Source organism: Schistocerca piceifrons, chromosome X (genome assembly GCF_021461385.2).
Source record: "Schistocerca piceifrons isolate TAMUIC-IGC-003096 chromosome X, iqSchPice1.1, whole genome shotgun sequence".
Taxonomy (NCBI): domain Eukaryota; kingdom Metazoa; phylum Arthropoda; class Insecta; order Orthoptera; family Acrididae; genus Schistocerca; species Schistocerca piceifrons.
This window is the reverse complement of record NC_060149.1, coordinates 238,689,662-238,710,816: the sequence shown is the minus strand read 5'-3', so window position 1 is coordinate 238,710,816 and position 21,155 is coordinate 238,689,662. Positions and strand designations below refer to the sequence as shown.

At 37.3% G+C, this 21,155-nt stretch overlaps 1 long non-coding RNA gene across 1 annotated transcript in view; it reads left to right on the top strand.

The window, feature by feature from the left end:
* Positions 1–13,053, top strand: part of LOC124723090 — a 162,787-nt gene extending 149,734 nt beyond the window's left edge. Inside the window, exons 3-4 of the long non-coding RNA XR_007006500.1 lie at positions 470–696; positions 12,803–13,053. This is a non-coding gene — a long non-coding RNA (uncharacterized LOC124723090). The remainder of the gene's footprint in view (positions 1–469; positions 697–12,802) is intronic.
* Positions 13,054–21,155: the final 8,102 nt, after the last annotated feature.

Below are 21,155 nucleotides of genomic sequence, written 5' to 3'. Positions count from 1 at the left end.
TCTCTGATTAGTTGTCCAGATCTCTGTTGCATACAAGACTATACACTCTAATATCGACTTACATATGAGTCTTTTCATTCCACTCATCACATTCCTGCTCCATAAGACAGCCAAAATTTTTCTCCAAGTCAAAGAATCCCAGAAGTTATATGTATGGTAGTTTAAAAAAGTATTTGACAGACAATTCCCTCCTCTCTCCTTAATAAATGACACCTGCCATATAATTTCATGCCAAATCATTTCAAATGTGGCAGACCGTATGAGGAATACTTGTCCCATTTAAACTGTTTTTATCTTCAGTTACGAAATAAAGAAAATCTGATGTGATCTAAAATAAGATATATGGTGTGCATTCTTTTTTCCAGTGTAATAGTAATAACATTGTTGGACCACTGCTAATGTGGGATTTATAATGTCTTCTAGTAATGAACATAATGTTGTGTGATGTCTGTTCTTCTCTTGTCTCCAGATGTGGAAAACTACCAGTAGCAGCAATACTGTGCATCCATCCATTCAGCTTGTCTGCTATGAAGATGGACAGTCAGATGTGACCAGAACAAGAGTGTCCTGAACCTTTTAAGTGATGTGACACTTTTCATCAACAGCAGCCTGTGTGAGAAGAGAAATCCATGGTCCTGTACAAAATGCGTCACTGGAACCCAGTTGCTGTTTTTGGTCAAATGGCAGACGAGTGTGGTAATAAACTCTCTGAAAGTAATAAGTTTAGCACTCTTAGTTAGTGGTAACATTTCTTGCTTAAGACAATGCAAATTTAACTTAGTATGTCTACTTACTAATCATATTACTTAATATAAAGGAAATGTTAGCTCAGTTAACATAAAATACCTTGAATAGCGTTGTTTGTAAATCTAATTTCGTAGAATTGTATGGTCCCTGAAGGAGAGAATTATGCTTAATTTTCACATGGATTATGTGAACTAGGGGGCAAAAACTGTAGGGAAATTGCATTTTACGGATGTATTGGCCTTGAGATGAACAGAACACATTCTGACACTTAGTGTTCACCATAAATGTACTCATACATAATTGTATATGCATGCATCTGTCATTGCTATCTAGGGCAAAGCAGTGGTGTTTTCAAAACAGCATTACCAGAGTTCTGAAGCAATAGGGATACAGGGCAGAAAATCTGTCATGGTCTCTGACTTGTCTGCCATGTCAATCAAGGGGCAGTAGAGATGCCCTGAAGTAGCCATTTTCCTCCGTATACTGACAGTTGGACAGCATTAACTGCATAATGGAGAAGCATCAGATGTGATAAATATTCTGCCCACCTAACATAATTAGATTATTCCTGGGTATCATAACATGTTATATTGATCTCCATAAGTCATGAATTTTATCTGTTCCCTTGTCTTTGCAGTCTAGCATATGTCAGGTAAACAGTCAGAGTCCTGGAAGATCGCTGCATAGAATGTAAGCAGCACCCATTGCAAAAATACCAACCACCTCCCCCCATCCCCTCCTCCAACCACACCACCACCACCACCACCACCACCACCACACTGCCACACCACCACCACCACCCATCTCCCAAACCAGCAGTCATGTAACACAACTTGCCAAGTGAACTCTCCATGGATATCAAACAAATAAAGCTGCTGATTCATAAATTAAACTTATGGGTTCAATTAGAAAATATTCATTAAAATTAAAATCATAGAATATATTATCTGCTACTCAGGGTACTGCCACGGCTATGTCTAGGATCTGCAGCCTTCATCCACATGAATAACAGCAGAGATATAAATTAGAATTTTGTGAAAAAAAATGCCTGTTCAAAGATGGATAAAATGTAACAAGATAGCTTTTAGAATGCTTGGAGAGCCATAGAGAGCAAAAGCAATCTTTGTGACAGGGTGACAACGTAAAATGATATTCCTGGAATGACATAGGTTTTGCAAGAGTGGTAAATGCCTCCATGTATACAGTAAAACTGTTCTAGCCTCCTGGCATCAGTCTATCAGCAACCTGATAAAGGTCTATTCTAACCCCCGACACCCCCCCCCCCCCCCCAAGTATCATATCCTCAATTAAGCGGTGCATCCATGACGACCTTTGTGACAGTGACCATTTTCCTACCATTCTCTCCCTCCCCACTCACAGACATCTGGCACATGCTCCATGTTGGTCACTTCAGAAAGTGGACTGACTGACTTTCTCCTCTACAGTCACTTTTCCAGTCCGTCATATGACAGATATTGACAAATTGGTACAGGATACTATTGATACTATTACTCATGCTGCAGCAGCAATGAAACCCTACTCCTCCTGCTCATCGTGACGAGTGCCAGTGCCATGATAGTCTTAAGATATAGCCAGAGCTATCAGGGAATGCTACAGGGCACTTCAGTGGCACAAGTGCCATCCCTCTATGGATAATTTAATAGCATTCAAGAGACTCCAAGCAAAATCATGGTTTATAATAAAGAAAACAAATCAAGAGTGTTGGGACAAATACATCTCAACTATGTGATCCCACATCCCGTCATCCCAAATATAGACTAAACTCCGCCACGTTTTTGGCCATCCACCACCTGTAGCAGTTCCTGGCATCCTTGTCAATAATAACATCTGCACTGATCCCATGGTACTTGCCGAATGTTTTGCAGCACACTTTGCTGAAGTGCCCGCTTGCAGTAATTGCCATAGTCATTTCCTGACCCAGAAACACCTTATTGAGTGCCGCCTGCCATTTGGCGGGAGGAATTATTTCCCTCTCAATGGTAGGAAGGCATTATTATTCCCGTCCTGAAACCAGGAAAGGACCCACATATTTTAATTAACTACCGGCCAGCCTCTCTGATGAATTGGCTGTGTAAGCTATTCAAATGAATTGTCAATCACTGTCTTTGTTAGTGCCTTGAAGCCGGTAGGCATATGTCACAATTCCAAAGTGGCTTTTGGGCCTTCTGATCCACTACACGTCACTTGTTTCATTTCGAATCTGCAGTGTGCAATGCTTTCATGCATTGCCAACATCTGATTGCTGTGTTCTTTGACCTAAGGAAGGCATACGATACCACCTGGTGACATCACATCTTATCCACACTGCATGAGTGGGGTTTCCGGGGCAGTTTATCCATTTTTATCCTGAATTTCATACCTTTCTGACTTTTTTGTGTCCAGATAGGTTCAACTCTCAGCAACAAATAAGTACAGGAAACCAGTGTCCCTCAAGGACTGGTTCTGAGCATCATGCTGTTCACTATTGCCGTCAATAGTATCATAAATGAAGTGGGCCCCACAGTCTCTCTGTTACTGTACGTGGATGATCTTTGCCTGTACTATGCCTCTGAATCACTGCACACCACTGAGCACTAGCTTCAGGGGGCTGTCTGGAGAGTCCATGACTAAGCCCTGAAACATGACTATCAATTTTCTCCTACAAAATAATGAGTTGTGCATGTTTATCAACTCCGGGCTGTGCACCCGCACCCAGAAAATCGTGGTGACCAGTTACTTGAAGTCACTGAAAATGTTCAATTCTTGGATATTTTGTCTGACAATAAGCTAACGTGGCTGCCACATGTCCACCGGCTCAAGGCAACTTGCATAAAGAAGCTGAATGCTCTCCATTTTTGTAGTCACTCCTCGTGGGGCATGGACCGCACAGATCTTCTGAAATTTCACAAAGCACTGATTTTATCGCTCTTGGACTATGGATGTGTTGCCTATGGGTTGGTAGTACCATCCATACTGAGCTTGTTGGATCTAGTTCACCACAGTGCCATGCAGTTGGCAACAGGGTCCTTCCATATGAGTCCTGTTGACAGCCTCCTGGCGGAAGCCAGTGTCCCACGGCTGCGGGTTAGATGACAGTAGTTTCTGCCAAGTTATGCAGTCCCAGTCTGTTAGATCCCTACCCACACATGTCACTCAACTCTATTCCACAACAAAAAGCTCCAAGTGTTTCTGCATCGCCCAAAACTGGGTAGACCAGACGGGGTCCGACTCGATATTCTACTGAAGGCCTAGAGCTCCCTCCCGGCACTGTCCTGTGATACAAATGGACCTCTCTTGTGGCCCCAAGGAGGATGCTGATCATACCCTGCTCCAACACCTGTTTCTTTTGATCCACCATGGATGGGAAGTCAACAACAGGATCAGTTACACCTTTGCACATGTGAGGGGACATGAGAAGCACTCTCTGCAGAGTGCCTGCAGTGTGTACACTACAGAGTTGGTTACCAAACCTCTGGATTTGCAGTATGTGAAATCCCAGGCCATGACAAACTTTCTGATCTGTAGCAATTCCATGAGTTGCTTAAAAGGTGTAACCCTGTGCTATCCCAAAAATTTTTTGGTCACCAAGATCCGGGGCCTACTGACTGACTACAGCTGTGGAAAGACAGTGGCCTTCATGTGGACACTGAGCCACATAGGCATTCCACTCACAGACCATTTAGCTAAAGACAAAACTACAGAAGATCAACTTGACTTCGGGATACTGGGCACAGACTTACAATTACAACTTTGATGGAATATTTTGGGGTTTTGGGAATTGGAATGGCAGGCTACTATGACCTGAAACAAGTGGAGAGCAATTAAAGGGTCCACTAAAGTGTGGCATACATCTTTCCAGGCCTCTCGGAAAGATGTCATTGTGTTTTGCCACACATGCATGAGCCACACAAGACAGGCACGAGTTCCTTCTGCATCAGGAAGATCTTGCTCACTGCAGTTGCAGTAGTCTACTGCTGATAGTGCATGTTCTTGTTGAGTGCACCCCGCTGGCCAATCTGCAGCGTGCTCTCCGCTTGCGTACCTCAGATGCCTATGGATTACTAGACAGCCACTACCAAACATTTCCTGAGTGAGAGCTGATTTTACACTGAATTATAGTACTCCTCCACTTCCAGTGTTAGGGGTGGTTGTGGGGGGGAGAGCCTCCCCCTTTAGCAGGTACCCCCCCATTCGACCACAGATTACTTTCTTCCCCCCTCACCTTGTTGTGCCTTACGACCCTCTCGTGGAAGATGCTGCCTGGGTTATATCTATTTTCTTTTACCTGTCATGTTACAACTACCGTCATACCCTTTTAAATTCTTTCACTTGCTTATATAGTTGGAGCAGCTAAGTCCCCATTTTTTTTCATTTTTTATGTGTTTCTTTTGTGATTCGGAGAGACTGATGACCCAGTAGTTCATTCCCTTTAAACTCCTCCTCCTCCTCCTCCTCCTCCTCACTGGTCTCTCTCTTCAAGTCAAGTCACTACTTCCTTTCTAGTTATTCTATCAACCCACCTAATCTTCATCATTCTTCTATAGCATCACATTTCAAAAGCTTATCTTCTGTTCATGTCTCAACTGTTTATCATCCACGTTTCGCCTCTGTAAAAGGCTATACACCAGACTGAGACCATCAGAAAAGACTTCCTAAAATTTGAATTTATGTTCAATGTTAACATAATTCTCTTTTTAAGAAATGCTTTTCTTGCTATTGTCAGTTAACATTTTGTATCCTCTCTTCTTCAGCCATCATCACTAATTTTTCTGCCAAAATAGCAATACTTATCTATTTTTATTAGTGTCTCATTTCTTGATCTAATTCTCTCAGCATCACCTGATTTCATTCAAATACACTACTTCCATTTTCCTTGTTTTCCTTTTGTTGATGTTCACCTTATAACCTGTTTTTAAGACACTTTCCATTCTGTTTAAATACTTAGCCAAATCCTTTGTTGTCCCTGATAATGTCACTGTCATACATCACAATTCGAATTTCTTCCCCCTGTTAAATTACCTTCCCAAATTTCGCCTTCATTTCTTTCATAGCTTGCTTAATGTACAGACTGAATAATATCAGGGGGAGGCTACAGCCCTAGCTTACTCCCTTTGCAATTACTGCTTCCCTTTTTTATTCTTTGACTAGGAACTGCTGCCTGGTTTCTGTACATGTTGTAGATAGCCTTTTGCTCACTGGATTTTATCCCAGTTGCCTTCATAATTTCAAAGAGTATATTCCAGTCACAATTTTCAAAAGCTTTCTTCAGATCTACAAATGCTGCAAATGTAGGTTTTCCTTTCTGCAAACTACATTAAAATGTAAGTTGTAAGGTCAGTATGCTCCTTGTGTTTCTACATTGCCTCATTGCCTATTCCATGTGGCTTGTTTCAACTTCAGTCTTTCACTGCTCTGCCAATTTTTTTCTTGCAGTATCATGTATTACATCTTATTTTCATCTAAGTCTTCTTCTACATCTACATCACATCTGTACTCTATAAACCACAGTGAAGTGCATGTCAGGGGGCACTTCCCATTGTAAAGCTTTGCAGTTGCAATCTAGGCATTCTTTCTTTGTCACTTTGCATTTTGTCACTCAGTATGTAGATGTATGTATTCCATTTGTTGCTTCATTTGCTGTGTTCTTATATTTTCTTTTAAATTCAATATTTCATGTGTTATCGAAAGATTTCTGCTGGACCTGGTTTTTCATCCCTCAAAGCTACCCCATTTATCTTCTGTTGTATTCTTTTGTCCAGTTTTAGTGCAATATTGCCTTTATGCTCCCTTTGAGAATCTCTTCCAGTTGATCCAAATCCCATCCCCATAATTTGCTACCATTCTACCATTTCCTCTGTTTTAATCTGAAGTTCACTACCAGTAAGTTATGGTCAGAGTCCACATGTGCCATTGGAAATGACTTACAGTTTAAAATTGGGTTTTGAAATATGTCTTAACATTATGTGATCATTCTGAAACCTTTGCATCTCTCCAAGTCTCTACTGGGTATACAATCTTCTTTCATGATTTTTAAAGGTAATGTCAGCAGTGATTATATTGTGCTTTGTGCAATGTTGTACCAGGTGAATTCCCCTTTCATCCATTTTTCCAGCCCATGTTCTCCTACTATTTTTCCTTTTTTGACTATCAAATTCCAGCCCCCATCATAATTAAATTTTCAACTGCTTTGACTATCTGAGTAATTTCTTTTATCTTGTAATGCATTCTTTCAATATCTTAATCTGTGTAGGTAGTAGGAGTATAAACTCCTGCTATTGATTGTACAGATTATACACACTTAATTAAAAAGTGAGATTCATTATCAATTTTGCTGCTTTCTGATCGCATATTCCTTTTAATCTTACATAAACAGTGTTTACATGGGATGAATCAGTTTCAGTGTATCGTTTCTCTGCATTGAAGAAATAATTAACTTAGACACAGCTGGAGAAAAATTTAAACTACATCTATAAATCAATGTGGAAAAATTAAATTGATTCTAAAAGTGACTATACAAGTGAATGGTTTGAACTTTAGACCCTTATTACACAGCTCTTATAGAATCATTTTTTTCTAAAGCTATTTGGAGCTGAGAATGATTTGGTTGTATTGCAATTACACACAAAGGAGTTTGAGATACTGTCTATGAGACTCCTTGATGCAGTTCTGTGATTTGTTGATACAAGTGGGGACACCTAAGGGCTAATTACCAAATGATCACAAATTGCAAATTTTTGTTCTAAAACATACCTGTCAATGCAGGTGGAAAATATAAACTTTATGAACAATGTGTGCTCCTCTTGAAATGTAGCTGAAATGCACACTTAATAATTACTTTTTCATTTATAAGGGAAAAAAACTAAACTCCTGTTCCAAAGGGGAAACTGATAGTCAATAAGAAAGTCCTTTGCAGGTACTTAATAATATAGTCATACACTGATAAAAAAAAAAAAACTTCTGGTATATTTGGTATGATGGTCATGGGTCTATAATTATTAATATAATTCCTTTCCTGTTAATTTGAGAAGGAAAAACTTTTGTAGCCTTGAAAAATTTTCTGATAGTGACCTGACAGTAAAGAGCAGTTTGTTGTACTTAAGAAGTAACAAGACACATTACAGTAGATTTATTCTGTTAGGTAATCAGATAAACTACAAAACCACAGAAGTGTGCAATTGCTTTATGTCTGTATTATAATATTGTGTATGTGTCAAGAAATAGTGATCTTGGGAGTAACTCAAGGTCAGAGCTAAGAGATGATGTTTGAGTACTGATTAAAGAAGAAGCTTCGTCAACAGTGTTTATGAAATGATTATTGACTATGTCTTCATGCTTAAGGCACATTGTTGATTGAGTCTTCACTTTTGTTTAACATTTCACTCATTGATCACTTTCTATAAAGTATTTGATGTATTCTTAGAGTTTATCATAAACTGATGTTCAGTTTATTGTGTTCATGACTGCCTTTGTTCAGGATTTTCATATGAATTTTGAAATAGTCATGGAATGGCTCACTGTCTGTAATTTTACCACATGTGAATTTCAGGTTTTTATTTTTGCAAGGTGTCTATATTTCTAATGTTAATAAGTTACTACTATTTTGTATTTCATAAATAAGATATTAATTAAAAATGCCATATCATTAGTGTTGCAGAATATTCGTCGCTGGCACAAAATGCTCATCCAGTCAGCTTTATTTAGTGGATGTTTGAAAGAAAAAAATTTTTCTTTTGTAATGATGTTTTTTATTTTTGATTGCTTTCAGTCCATGTCTTTCCTGCTGACAATGACATCTGATTCTTATAGTTTGAAATGTGCTTCTAAGTGGGTTATTGATTAAGTCCAGATATCAATTTAGTATTGTCTTCTTTGTATCAGCTGATCAGCTGTTTGAAGATTTCTTGCTTCTTTGAGTAACATGTATTAAAAGTTGCTGCCCAAGACCATTTAAATGAAGTTTATTAGTGATTTAAAATCTATGACCAACAGCACTACTTACATAATATGAGAACTGTTCCTTAGCAGTAAGAATTAAAAACACTCATGTAAATGCTGCAGTTGACTAACTTTATCTTTCTTCCTTTCTTCCTTTCTTTCTTCTTTACTTTCTTTTCTTTTTTTTCTTTTTTGAAGGAATCCTATTTTTGGTGTATTTTACTAAAGAATAAATTTACCAAGGTGGTGTTTCTTTGTAGATTACAGATTTTTAATTTTTATACACATAAATAAAACTGTAAAATAGTATAATGCAATAATTTAAAAAAAGTTGTCAATTTTTCGTGAGTGAGCATGCGTATTTCTGGTAGGGGAGCTCTACACACGTGACAAAACTCACAGTTGATGCTTCATTAACACACACAATATTAGAGGGACTGAAAAGTAATGTCATTTCTGCACATGTCAACATTCATTTGTCATTTATCAGCGCAGTGTGTACTCCAAAGTTGTGTCAAATGACAATCAAGGCACAGTTGGACACCATTAACCAACCTTGCTCAACAAGCAAAGAACATTTTTAGCAGATTGGTAAAGACAAAAAAAGCTAACTGATCTACCACATGCAAATTATTGCTTCAGGGGCACAATGCAGAAGCGTTTTATTTATTTATTTATATATTTATTTTTTTAATCACTTGATAACTGAGGATGAAAAATGGGTCCTCTGTGATAATCCAAAATGCAAAAGGCAGTGCCTTTCTCTGAATGAATTGCCACGAGGAACAGCTAAGCCAGGTATACACCCAAAACAGGTGCTTTTGTGTGTTTGGTGGCATATTCACAGAATCATTCATTTTGAAGTGCTGGGACATGGATAAACTGTGAATGCAGACCTTTACTGTGAACAATTGCATCAAGAAAATCAATCTTTAATTGAAAAGTGCTAAGTGATTGTCAACAGAAAAGGTATTATTCTGCAACACAATAATGCAAGACTGCACTGTGCAAGATGAACCCAGGGAAAAAAATTAATGAATTGAGGTGGGAGGTATTACCTCATCCACCGTACTTGCCTGATATTGCACCATTAGATTTCCATTTATTCTGATAGCTACAGAATTATCTATGTGGTAAAGAATTTGAAAATGTGAATGATGTCCAAAATGCCATCTCCAAATATTTTGCTCAAAAAACCAATTGATTTTTATTGATCCAGCATTGATAATTTGCACACAGGTGGTAAAATGTTGCTCATAACTATGGTGATTACATCATTGATTAAAAATAAAAAATGGTAAGCAATGCATCTGTTTGAATTTAATGTAGAAAATTACAGTACTTTCCAGTCCCCCTAATGTATACTATACTATGCCCATAAGTATTATCAATGATCACAAGCTTCATAAAGAAATATGAATATTTAGCAATTTGATATCATTTCCAGGTGTGTGAAGAACAGCAGCAGCAGTATGTGGTTTTGATGTTATTCGTTAAGATGCCAAGGAGCACTGACATCACTTGACAGCTGGTTGCTAAAAGAATATTTCCAGTTCATACATTTCTACACATTCACATTTCCACACCATCACAGATTTCATGACTCATTTCAATATGGGATCTACTGTTCCATATCAAAAGTGGAATGCTGTTTCACATATAATGAACTTAACATGCCTAGCAGCAGATTTTCATATCTTTCTTTTCATAATTTGCATTTACATAGCTATCAAAAATCTGTTTTGTGTGTTTGTTTGGCTTCTTCAGTTTGTCATATCCATATTTATTAGCAGCTGTGATAATTTCGTCATTACAATTTTTTTTAAGTTTCTGCCTTGAATGCTGTTCATTATATCTAATGGAAAACCACGTCTTTCACTTTAAATTAACTTACTCAAAATCACACACAGTTTCAATTATCATACCCATCACAGCATAATTCTTACTATAGCATTTACATTCAATTTATGCTTACTAATGAGAACACATACATTGTAGCAGTGTCAGCCCTATATGATGACTCATCATACCCCCTAACACATGCTTGAGATTATACCAGTATAACCCTACCGGCTATTCTCTAAACTACAAAAAGTGTGTGAAATGTGTGAACTTGGCAGATAACATTGTCAAAGTGGAGCTTGTTATCCCTTCCCCCAACATGGAAAGTTTATAAAGAAACAGAAAACGTAAACTAAGGAGTTGAATCACCATCAACTACGGTGCATCTGTTTGATATAAACCCAAAAGATTTACGGGAAGTCAAAGAAATAATAATTCATTTCAGAATTCTAGAAGTATATTAACATGGTGTATAATATTAGAGTAAGAGAAGCTAAATAACTTACTTCCAATACCGAACTCGTTATGTACCTTTCTGAAGACAAAATTCAGAATTTTTAATTGAGGTTTTCAGGCACCTAGGAATGAGTAACTGATACATCTAGTAAACAAAATAAGTAAACTAGATTAATTTCTAGACAGTTTCATAGTTAGACTAGGTTCCTTACTTGTAAACAATTAATAATCTGTTTCTGTCTCTTATTAGTGAATAATAAGACACAGAAACAGATTATTCATCTTTAAACAAACCATAAGCTGACAATCACTTGAATTAAAAAATTCTAACTTAATAACAGACAATGGTTTTGGCAGTGACGATGTCCAAGTATTAATATTTCACATAATATCAGCTGTTAATAGCCTCTGCAATAACATTATGGAGAAATTTCACACTTAAAAATGAATAATTTATTACAGGAAAATATTTAATAAGAACAATGAATTGTGTGCATCCTCCATAATCTTAATTAAAACTCTCAAAGTAATTGGGAATACTACTAAAGTTTCACAGAACATTCGCTCCATGATGAAGTATGTATTCCAAAACTGATAATAATTTTGAATAAAATAGCATTCCTAATCATACTGTTCAAGCACCATACCATGACCACACTTTTGTCATCCAATTGCGAAATTTGGGTAACAGATGCAGAGAACAAAGAATTTAGTGACCCTGTATGTAAACAGCGTGGAGAGCTTACTGATGTGTGCAACTTTAATCATGTAACCTGAGTTGTGATTGGTGCGGTATTTCTTGTTTCTAATGTAAATTGATTCTTAAATTATTACATGCCAGATTACTTGTCAAGTTGACTGTCTTGCATGCCACTGGTGTTCAGTGTAGCATTCCTGCACTGTTCTTACCATTTAACCAATGAAGTAGGCCACACATGTACGGAATTTGGTACATTAACAAGTTTCAGATATCATTTATAAGTGGAACATAGAGGCATTCACATATTAATGACTCCAGTTTCCCAATTATGAAAGATGATTGAGATACCCCACATAAATAAACTAACTAACTTATGAATTTTTTAGAAGGCATCATATTCGCCATTGACTGTAGAAATAACTTGTCAAACAAAAGGTGTGCCATAAAGGCTGTAGTCTGCAATTTGATAAACTGGCTACAGATGAAGGAACTGTAATACAGAGAAAACTTCACACCGACATTCCATCATTTATTAATCCATCATAATACAGGTTCAGAAAAAAACAGAGGATTACATTATTACATGGTTGACTCTGATCATGTTCGTTGCAAGTCAACCATGTAACTATGTCATTCTCTGGTTTTTATACAGACCAGGATTCTGATGATGGCTAAAACAAAAACGTAAAAATGGGTTAATAAGTGAAGAAATACTGGTTTCTATTTTTCTCTGAATTTATTATTCCATCATCTGTAACCAATTCAGCAAATTACAGACTACAGAAATTAATTATTTCAGAATCACGATTTTGGCCTTTGGGCCATTTTCAAGTGGTGCTGGAAAAGATTTTTCTTCGGCACATATCAGTCTTTAAAATCCTTCAACAATGAAGCAAAATCTTTTGCAGCACTACTTGAAAATGGCCCAAAGGCCAAAATTGCAATTGTGGAATAAATAATTTCTACAGTCAATGGTGAATATGATGTATTTTAAAAAATTCTAAATGATTGTGAACGCTGACCATGAGAAGTTAACTTATAAATAATTTTCATAGATTTAAGTTTTTGCTATTAACAATGAAGTATTTGACTTTGCTGTGAATAATTGTGCAATTGTAACAGGTGGTGTGAAGCAGAATGAAGAAGCAGAGTGGGGTGAAATGCAGGCCACGAAAGACACCATGGAACATCTAACCCCCACTGCCATTTTACTGTCAAGCAAAATTTTCAAGATACATCTCTTCAGTACCAACGATCTTTATTTGTGTGACTTGGCACTGGAAGAATTCACAGATAGTTTGATAAATCGTGGATCTCCTGGTGCCAAAGCATACATATAAAAACTGCTACAATGCGGAGTGGAAATGCATCGCAAATCCTTCAGTAATACATTAGAACATTGTATTGTAGTGAAATGTTTGAAGCAATAATATTTGTATGTAAATAAATTTGAATAACAATTTCAGAAGTGTATTAACTCATGTAATTCATTTTTATAGTAAGATGACTAAGCAAGATACTTATACTAATGCTGCTCACTGAACTAATTATGGAGTTCCCATTTTACATAACACAGGAGAAAGATAAGCATCCACTGTTGTCTGTAGCTATTTATCGTAATTCAAAATAAAACCTAAGTTATTCTGTTATGGAGAGCATGTTCAGCATACATATTTCAGTATGTAGGAAGGATTGAGAAGAAAATCATTGTGCTACATGAAAGCTGTTTTTTTTTATATAAATTTTTGTGTAAAAATTGATGAAAAGAATAATTATATGGAAATGGGACAAGACTGTGTTTAAGTATATGATGCCTCAGCTGATATAAGTTAGCATTAATGTGATACATTATAGAACAATTATTGTTAATAAATCAGACACAGTGCTGTCTATATTTTGTCACTAAATTAATGTAACATAATTAGTTTGGATTATATATATTGGTTTGTCTATTAAACACTGCACAAGGTTTCCTGTTTTGCAATAATTAGTTGTTTCTTTGGGTATATAAATAAGACATTAATGACCTCGAGCTGTCACAATCTGTCCACTGATAGTTGTAGAGTTCTGGGATTATATTAAATGAAAATAAATGAGATTGAAAATATTGTCTGTATTTTTTCCAATTTGAAATGTTATTTTTTGAATGAAACAACTCCAGTCCCCCCACCCTTCCCCTCCCATTTCTCGGTTTTCTCTCTCTCTCTCTCTCTCTCTCTCTCTCTCTCTCTCTCTCTCTCTCTCTCTTTTCTTTTCAGAGTCCAACACTGCCTGAATATGTTATTACATGATTTAACTATCATAAGGTGCAATCTCTTGTTCTGAAAACAATGTCGTGCTGCATCTGAACACACAAAGACTCCATATGCAGGCAAAGAAACATGTGGAAAATATGGCTTGCCAGCATATGATGCAAGGACACACAGGTCTGATGCATCTCTGCTTTGTTTTGCTTTCCTGTGTTTCTCTGGTAACCACCAATGCAGAACAAGAACAGTCCTGTGTTTGCCAAGAAGAAAAAAAATTGAAGAAGTGAAATGCACCAAATAAATATCTTAATGCTGAAGCAAGGAATGCATTTACAACAGTACAGTCACCAGCATTTTCCCCATTATTTGCCTCTCCTCTCATGAAAACTGCCACAAATTGAATGGTAAGTGATACTGCTGCAGACACTACCTGCACCTGCATACGTACCTGCTAAGCAACACCCATAATCACCAGTGAAAAATTTTAGAGACAGCCACCAATAATTTAAAAAAAAAAAGCATCTGGTACAGAATTGCTTTCAAGTGACAATAAACTGTTCCTTGATTAACCCCCATCCTCCTTTCTCTAGTGTAATAAAAGCATATGCAAAATAAAACATGCACTGAGAGACAAACTACAAAAATATTAGAGGAGAAATCTCCTACATCAGATGAATATTGCTTCAGCCTAGAGCTTGATATATGTACCTAGGAACAAGGAAGTCTTAAGGCACTGTCTTCTGACATTTTGGACTAATCACCAAGACAGAACAATGAAAATAAACCTCACTGCTGAAATGGCTCCTATTATACAATGAAGTATGACTCTATTCCAGACATGTGCAGAAGATCCGTACACTTGCCTCCAGAAACACACTTTAAAGATACCAGTACTCTTGTACTAAGGGGCTACAATCTGCACAAAATAGTCGAGCTTGGTGGTAACAAAGCCAAAAGTGGGTGACTGTATTTTATAATAAAACATATGTCTCCTCACCAATCATAATTACCATTGAATTACAAACAACTGTCATCATAATTTGGGTCTCACTAAAAATAATGGTTTGCTCTTTATACACTGAAAATAATGGTTTTCTCTTTATATCTGCAACTGTATCACTCAAGAGGTATAGTTCTCAGATAAATTCGCAGGCAGCTGCTGCCGCTGCTCCTCCTCCTCCTCCTCCTCCTCCTCCTCCTCCAAAGAACCAAACTAACATCATTTCCTGTTGGGTGTACATTGTTACACACCAAGTATAAAAGCTTAGGAGTCACTCAAGAGAGCATCAAACAAGTGCAATACACTTCTTCTTATGAGTATATTAACAAATTATATGTAGTAGAGTAAATCTACAGATATAGATCAGGAAATGGGAAGGCACTTTTTTTTTTAAGATCACTGTCTTCACTGAGATTAACTCCAGTATTCCATGTCATGGAGGTGAATAGGTTGAGCTGCTTCTCAAACTGTGGGGAAGCACATAATCTCCTGTTCTCTTGTGGGGCGAAATCTTCACTCTGTCATGAGAACTAGACCCAAGATCAGATCAGATTCATTATGCCGTGCTGTATCATCCATGCATGGGTGTTAAATGTAGACTAACAGATCCTTTTTAGAAAATATTTTCTGGTGGTCTATATCCAATCACCTGGAGGGAGGCAATGAGTTTTCTATTGAAACATAGCAAGGACCATACCAGATCAAACAGATATAACTAGATTGTCTCCCTGACTAGCTGTGTAGGAAAGATTTTTGAGCAGATAGTCTGCTGTACTGTGTGTGTTGTTCAATTGTAAATCTCTTTGAGAGTGTTGTCTAAGCTACCATACTATCCATGAGGGTAGAATTGTAGAGATTTAACTGTAATCTGCAAAATCTATCAACAGCATTTAACCCACAGTAAGTATTCTTGTGGATAAGTTTGTGTTTTTATGCTCTTAACCCAACATTCCAACCTTAGTGCAGCAAAAGGTTGGAAGTTTGGGCTGAAAAGACTGATCCACATTTTTACATGTGTAAATTTGGATGGTTCATATCTCATTTTTAACTAAATATTTTGCAAAATGGCGACTTTTTATATTTTAGTGTGTCTGATTTCTTGGCCTACTCTTTGATGAGAAATTCACGTAGTCATGATACCTTAAAGTGTTAAGAGCAAAGAGTGTGAAACAGCTGAAAACTTAAAACACTACAGCAGTGAGCACTGACAGGTCTTGTCTTCTACAGCTCTGTAAATCATTTATTAGGTTTCATTTTGGCTGTGGCAGTGACATTTATGGATCAGACTGAGCCTCTTATCCTGAAATTCCCAGCTAACCATGGACAAAAATGCAGCATCATGCTGTCAGCAGGTACCTAATGGGTTATTTTAGTTCTGAGTCTATGATCATATAAAGGTGAACCACTACTCTGAACTAACTGGTGTCTTTTCATGGTTAGATAAGCTCTGAAATTAATAACATTGTCACATCACTGACAGTTAATGTGGAGTAGATATTCAGAAATACATCACATTTGAATCAACCTTTTGAAATCCATGCTAAAAAATGTCTTGTGGATCTGGCAGTATCAAACCTTAAGAAAATGAGCCACGGATAGGATAAATTGCTTCACTGACTTCTTTATATTATTTTTTGAAAGTTTTTCCATCAGTTTTGAGGTCTTTCATGATTTTATTGTTATGTATATTGATGGATCTAACATACAAAATATCATTGGATCTTCCACTGTTTTCCCTGATAATGTGTTCACATTTTCCTTCCCTAAACTAACAAATTACAATAGACAAATATACAATGCCCTCAAACCACTGGATGGCATGAGAAACCATAACAGCAAAAATATCTGTCAGCTCTGACTGTCTCTAAACCTTAGCAGTAAAAGAAATGCAGCCAACAAAAAAAATCAGAGGAGCTAAGAGACCAAGCAGCAATACAATACCAAGGTAAAGAGGTGACATCCAACTGGCTATCTGGATACTTCAGCCCAGCTAATGAAGCAGCCAAGAATGTCTGTAGAGAGGGCATGGCATCACAGTGTGCCATCCCCCATTAAGCTCCCATCTTACTGTTGAGGAGAAGGATCATGTGTTGGTGCAGAAATGACTGGTTGAAAGTAGCAGTCAAGATCCTATCGACAATCAAATCACCAACCCATCTGTCATGAATCTCTTACCAACCACACTCATGAAATAAAGTGATGAAGTATGACACCCCCCTTTGATACACAGGTGCCTCATCCAGTGAAACAATCAACCAGTGCTTAAAGAAAGAAAGAAAGAAATTTGCATATGGCCTTACTGATTGGAAGATCCCATCTGGGCTGTGCGGACACACACACACACACACACACACACACACACAGAGAGAGAGAGAGAGAGAGAGAGAGAGAGAGAGAGAGAGAGAGAGAGAGAGTGTTCTGAATGCAGAAAATCCCTGGCCCAGCCAGGAATCAAACACGGCACCTCATGATTAAGTCAGTAATGCTAACCACAAACCAAAGAGCTACTAACAGTATATGAAAATTGTTATACCACGTATTTTAACCAGATTTTTTATCTCCCAACAAGACAGATTCCCTCCCTTCTCGTTTAGGTAACAACAAGACACGTGTAGCATATATTTTACAATTTTCTTAAGTGTCTGCCCCCATCCCTAAAGTGTTAAAAGAGTTAAAAGGGTGGTTTTTGGAACTGCTGCCTTTTTAAAAAAGAATTAGTACTTCTATTCAATTAATGATTATGTTATCAAGTGAGATTTTATACCAAACTATGTTTGCTGTATTAAACAAAGAGGCCATGTGTGCATACTCGTCTGTTTTATATTCAAATATATTGACAAACAACCTAATTAAATAACTGAGTAATCAACCATTCTCATAATAATGCAATGAATATTTTAAATGTTGTGTCATTTAGAGTGTCATCTGAACCTGCCCCTAAATTACTAGGACATTTTGGTGTACTGGAAGTGGAAACAAGTCTGATCTTTTTGAGCAACCTGCCACATCTACATCTACATAGATACTGTGCAAGCCACCATAAGGTGCTTGGCAGGGGGTACTCTGTACCACTTCTTGTCATTTCCTCTTCTGTTCCACTTGCAAATAGTGCAAGGGAAAAACAACTATCTGTACGCCTCCAAATGAGCCCTAATTTCTCATTTACTTATCTTCACGGTCCTTATGCACAATGTATGTTGGCAGCAGCAGAATCGTTGAGCAGTCAGCTTCAAATGCTGGTTCTCTATATTTTCTCAATAGTGTTTCCTGAAAAGAATGCCACATTCCCTCCAGGGATTACTTTTTGAGTTCCCAAAGCATATCTATAACACTTAGGATTTGTTCGATCCTACCAGTAACAAATCTAGCAGCCTTCCTCTGAACTGCTTTGATGTCTTCCTTTAATCTGACCTGGTATGGATCCCAAACACTCAAGCAGTACTCAAGAATAGGTCACACCAGTGTCTTATATGTGGTCTCCTTTACAGGTGAACCACTCTTTCCTAAAATTCTCCCAGTAAACTGAAGTCAACTATTTGCCTTCCCTGCCACAGTTTTTCACATGTTTGTTCCTCCTCATATTGCTTTGCAACATTGCACCTAGATACTTAAATGACTTGACTGTGTCAAGTTGGACACTAGTAATACTGTATCCAACATTATAGGTTTGTTATTCCTACTCACCTGCACTTACTTACATTTTTCCACATGTAGGGCTAGCTGCCACTCACCACACCAACTGGAAATTTTGTCTAAGTTGTCTTGTATCTTCCTACAGTCACTCAACTTCAACACATTAACGGACACCATGGCATCATCAGCAAAAAACCGCAGGCTGCTGCCCACCCTGTCTGCCAAATTATTTACGTGTATAGAGAACAACAGTGGTCCTACTGTAGCCTACTGCCAGAAAAGGAAAAATGAAATGGTGCAGCCCACTGACAAAGTGGAGTATCATATGGCAGTTCATTTTCAACAACAGCAGAAATGTTACAGCCTTGAAACATCAATCCAGACAGTTAAAAAGGTCCTCTGGATTGGCCTGACATTGTTCTAACATTTTTGCTGTTGCTGAAATTGAATTTCCACACAATACTCCACTTTATCAGTGGGCTGCACTATTTTGTCTGGGCCCTTCTAGTAGCATGCTATGATACTGTTGTGTAAGGATGTATAACAGGACTGCTGACAAGTACCTGCAAAATAAACAAAAAATAATTCCGTAACCTTTTTTTTTTTTTTTTTTTTTTTTTTTTGGATGATAATTAAAACTTAGACTGCCCCTTGTACATTCATATTCTGACTTAATGGTTTTACCATCTTTTGTCCTTTTATAAAGGTGAATGGGAGGATAACTCCAGATAATTGTCCATTATCACTTTTACTTAGACTCTTAGTGCCCCAGTGATGAACACGGATGCTGCGGAATGACCATAACATCTGACATCAGCAAGACAGACAATATGGTGTAGGTGGGGACTGGGAGATCAGCTCTCAATATAGATTTGCGCTGAGTAGTAGCTTTCCTTATCCTCATAAGTATTGACATTGCCAGGTGTCCCCAAAGTTGCTAATATGGGTAAATCTGTTTTGCATTGCAACTATTTGAACTGATCTTCTTCATTTGTGTCACATATCTACAACTGCAGACCTTCCAGTGATGAAAGGAAAGGTTGTTCAAAACCTGAGGAATGACCAATGCAGCTGGTGGTATCATAGCTCTTTTATAGAGGAAAAATTCTAATATGTGTGCATGGAACATGTGGAGAAACTAACCAAATGCAAATGTTTATACTCAGCCAGGTCACTGACGACCATTCCATTGAATGCCCTAATGGAACAAATACCACCACTACTATCATTCTTCAAATTGAAAACAAGATGTAAGTTTTTCAGTGCCTCTACCCCAGTTAATAAAGACAATGAACAGACTCATTCTAAGTAGAAGAGTTTTTATCACAACTTCATGAAATCAACAACAAAAAAAGGAAATAAACATGGTGATAAGTGGGTGAATGTGTATTAGTTTAAAAACATAATGAACAACTTATTTGATTACAACTTTGATCATGTTATTGGTGTTCACATTCTACTCTGTGTTGTTTGGTTTTGTATTACATTATAAAACAATAAGAATTTATTTAATTTCATTACTTAGCTTTATTGAACAAGATCTGATTACTAAATGTTTCCTCTGTGAGGACAGGGATGTTCCCAATATCAGTTATCACTGCCAATCAAATCTTTGTTTTACTAACCCCACACAGACAACCAATTACCCTACAACTATAGTGTTCACTGACTTCATAGAGAAAATTTAAATAGCGCATTTAAAATTTGAAATGTTTTTTGAGACAGTTGAAAAGCATCCAGCTACAGTACAAATTCTTTGGCTGCCATACTTACCCTGTATTTCTGTAAAGTGGGGTGCCTGCTATGGTTCAACCATGTATCACCTGTGTATGTTGTTACTAGAGTTCTGATCTGCACCCATATGTCAGGTGGCAAATGGACAAACCAGTCCTAAACATGGTAACCTGTCCCAGCTTGTCATAGGTTGTATTGAGTGTGTTATTGGGTATTTATTGTTTCTCCTCTTTGTGGCACTGCATCCCTTCACTTGCCTCCACAGTGAGGTGTTTTTTTTTTTCATGATTTCTCCCATACTGGCTTAGGTGAGCAGGTTACTAACTTATTGTGAAGTGTATCCTAGCATTTTACAAACTTGTCTGTCAATTTTTTAAATTTTACAGTCATTTCATTTCTTAAAACTGCATATACGTCTTATGTTCTAAGAGTGCTTATGCATTTGAGTAATACTCAAATATGCCACACTCTGTAGTACCTGTCCCATGCCAACAGTGACATTCGATCTCACCTGTTTCACCATCCTTCATAGATTGCATAAATACCCAGGTATAGGTTAAGTCCTCTGAGGAGATGTATGGGGTCATTAGTCAGATGAAAATATTTTAATTTCTGCCTTTCTTTAATATCTGGAAGAGCTATTTAGGCCCTTCATCCAATGTCTTAAGTGTTCTACCAATGTATATTCTCTGTCCCCTCCTCCCCTACTCCACCCTCTTACAACAGGCTTCCTTTAGCCAGTAGTTGGCTGCTTATTTTGTAATTACCAAGTCTAGAAGACATAAACTGATTGTCAATAAAAAATTATTTTAAGAGATTGTGCACTCCCCAGTACATTACAACAGTACATTTATCTTAA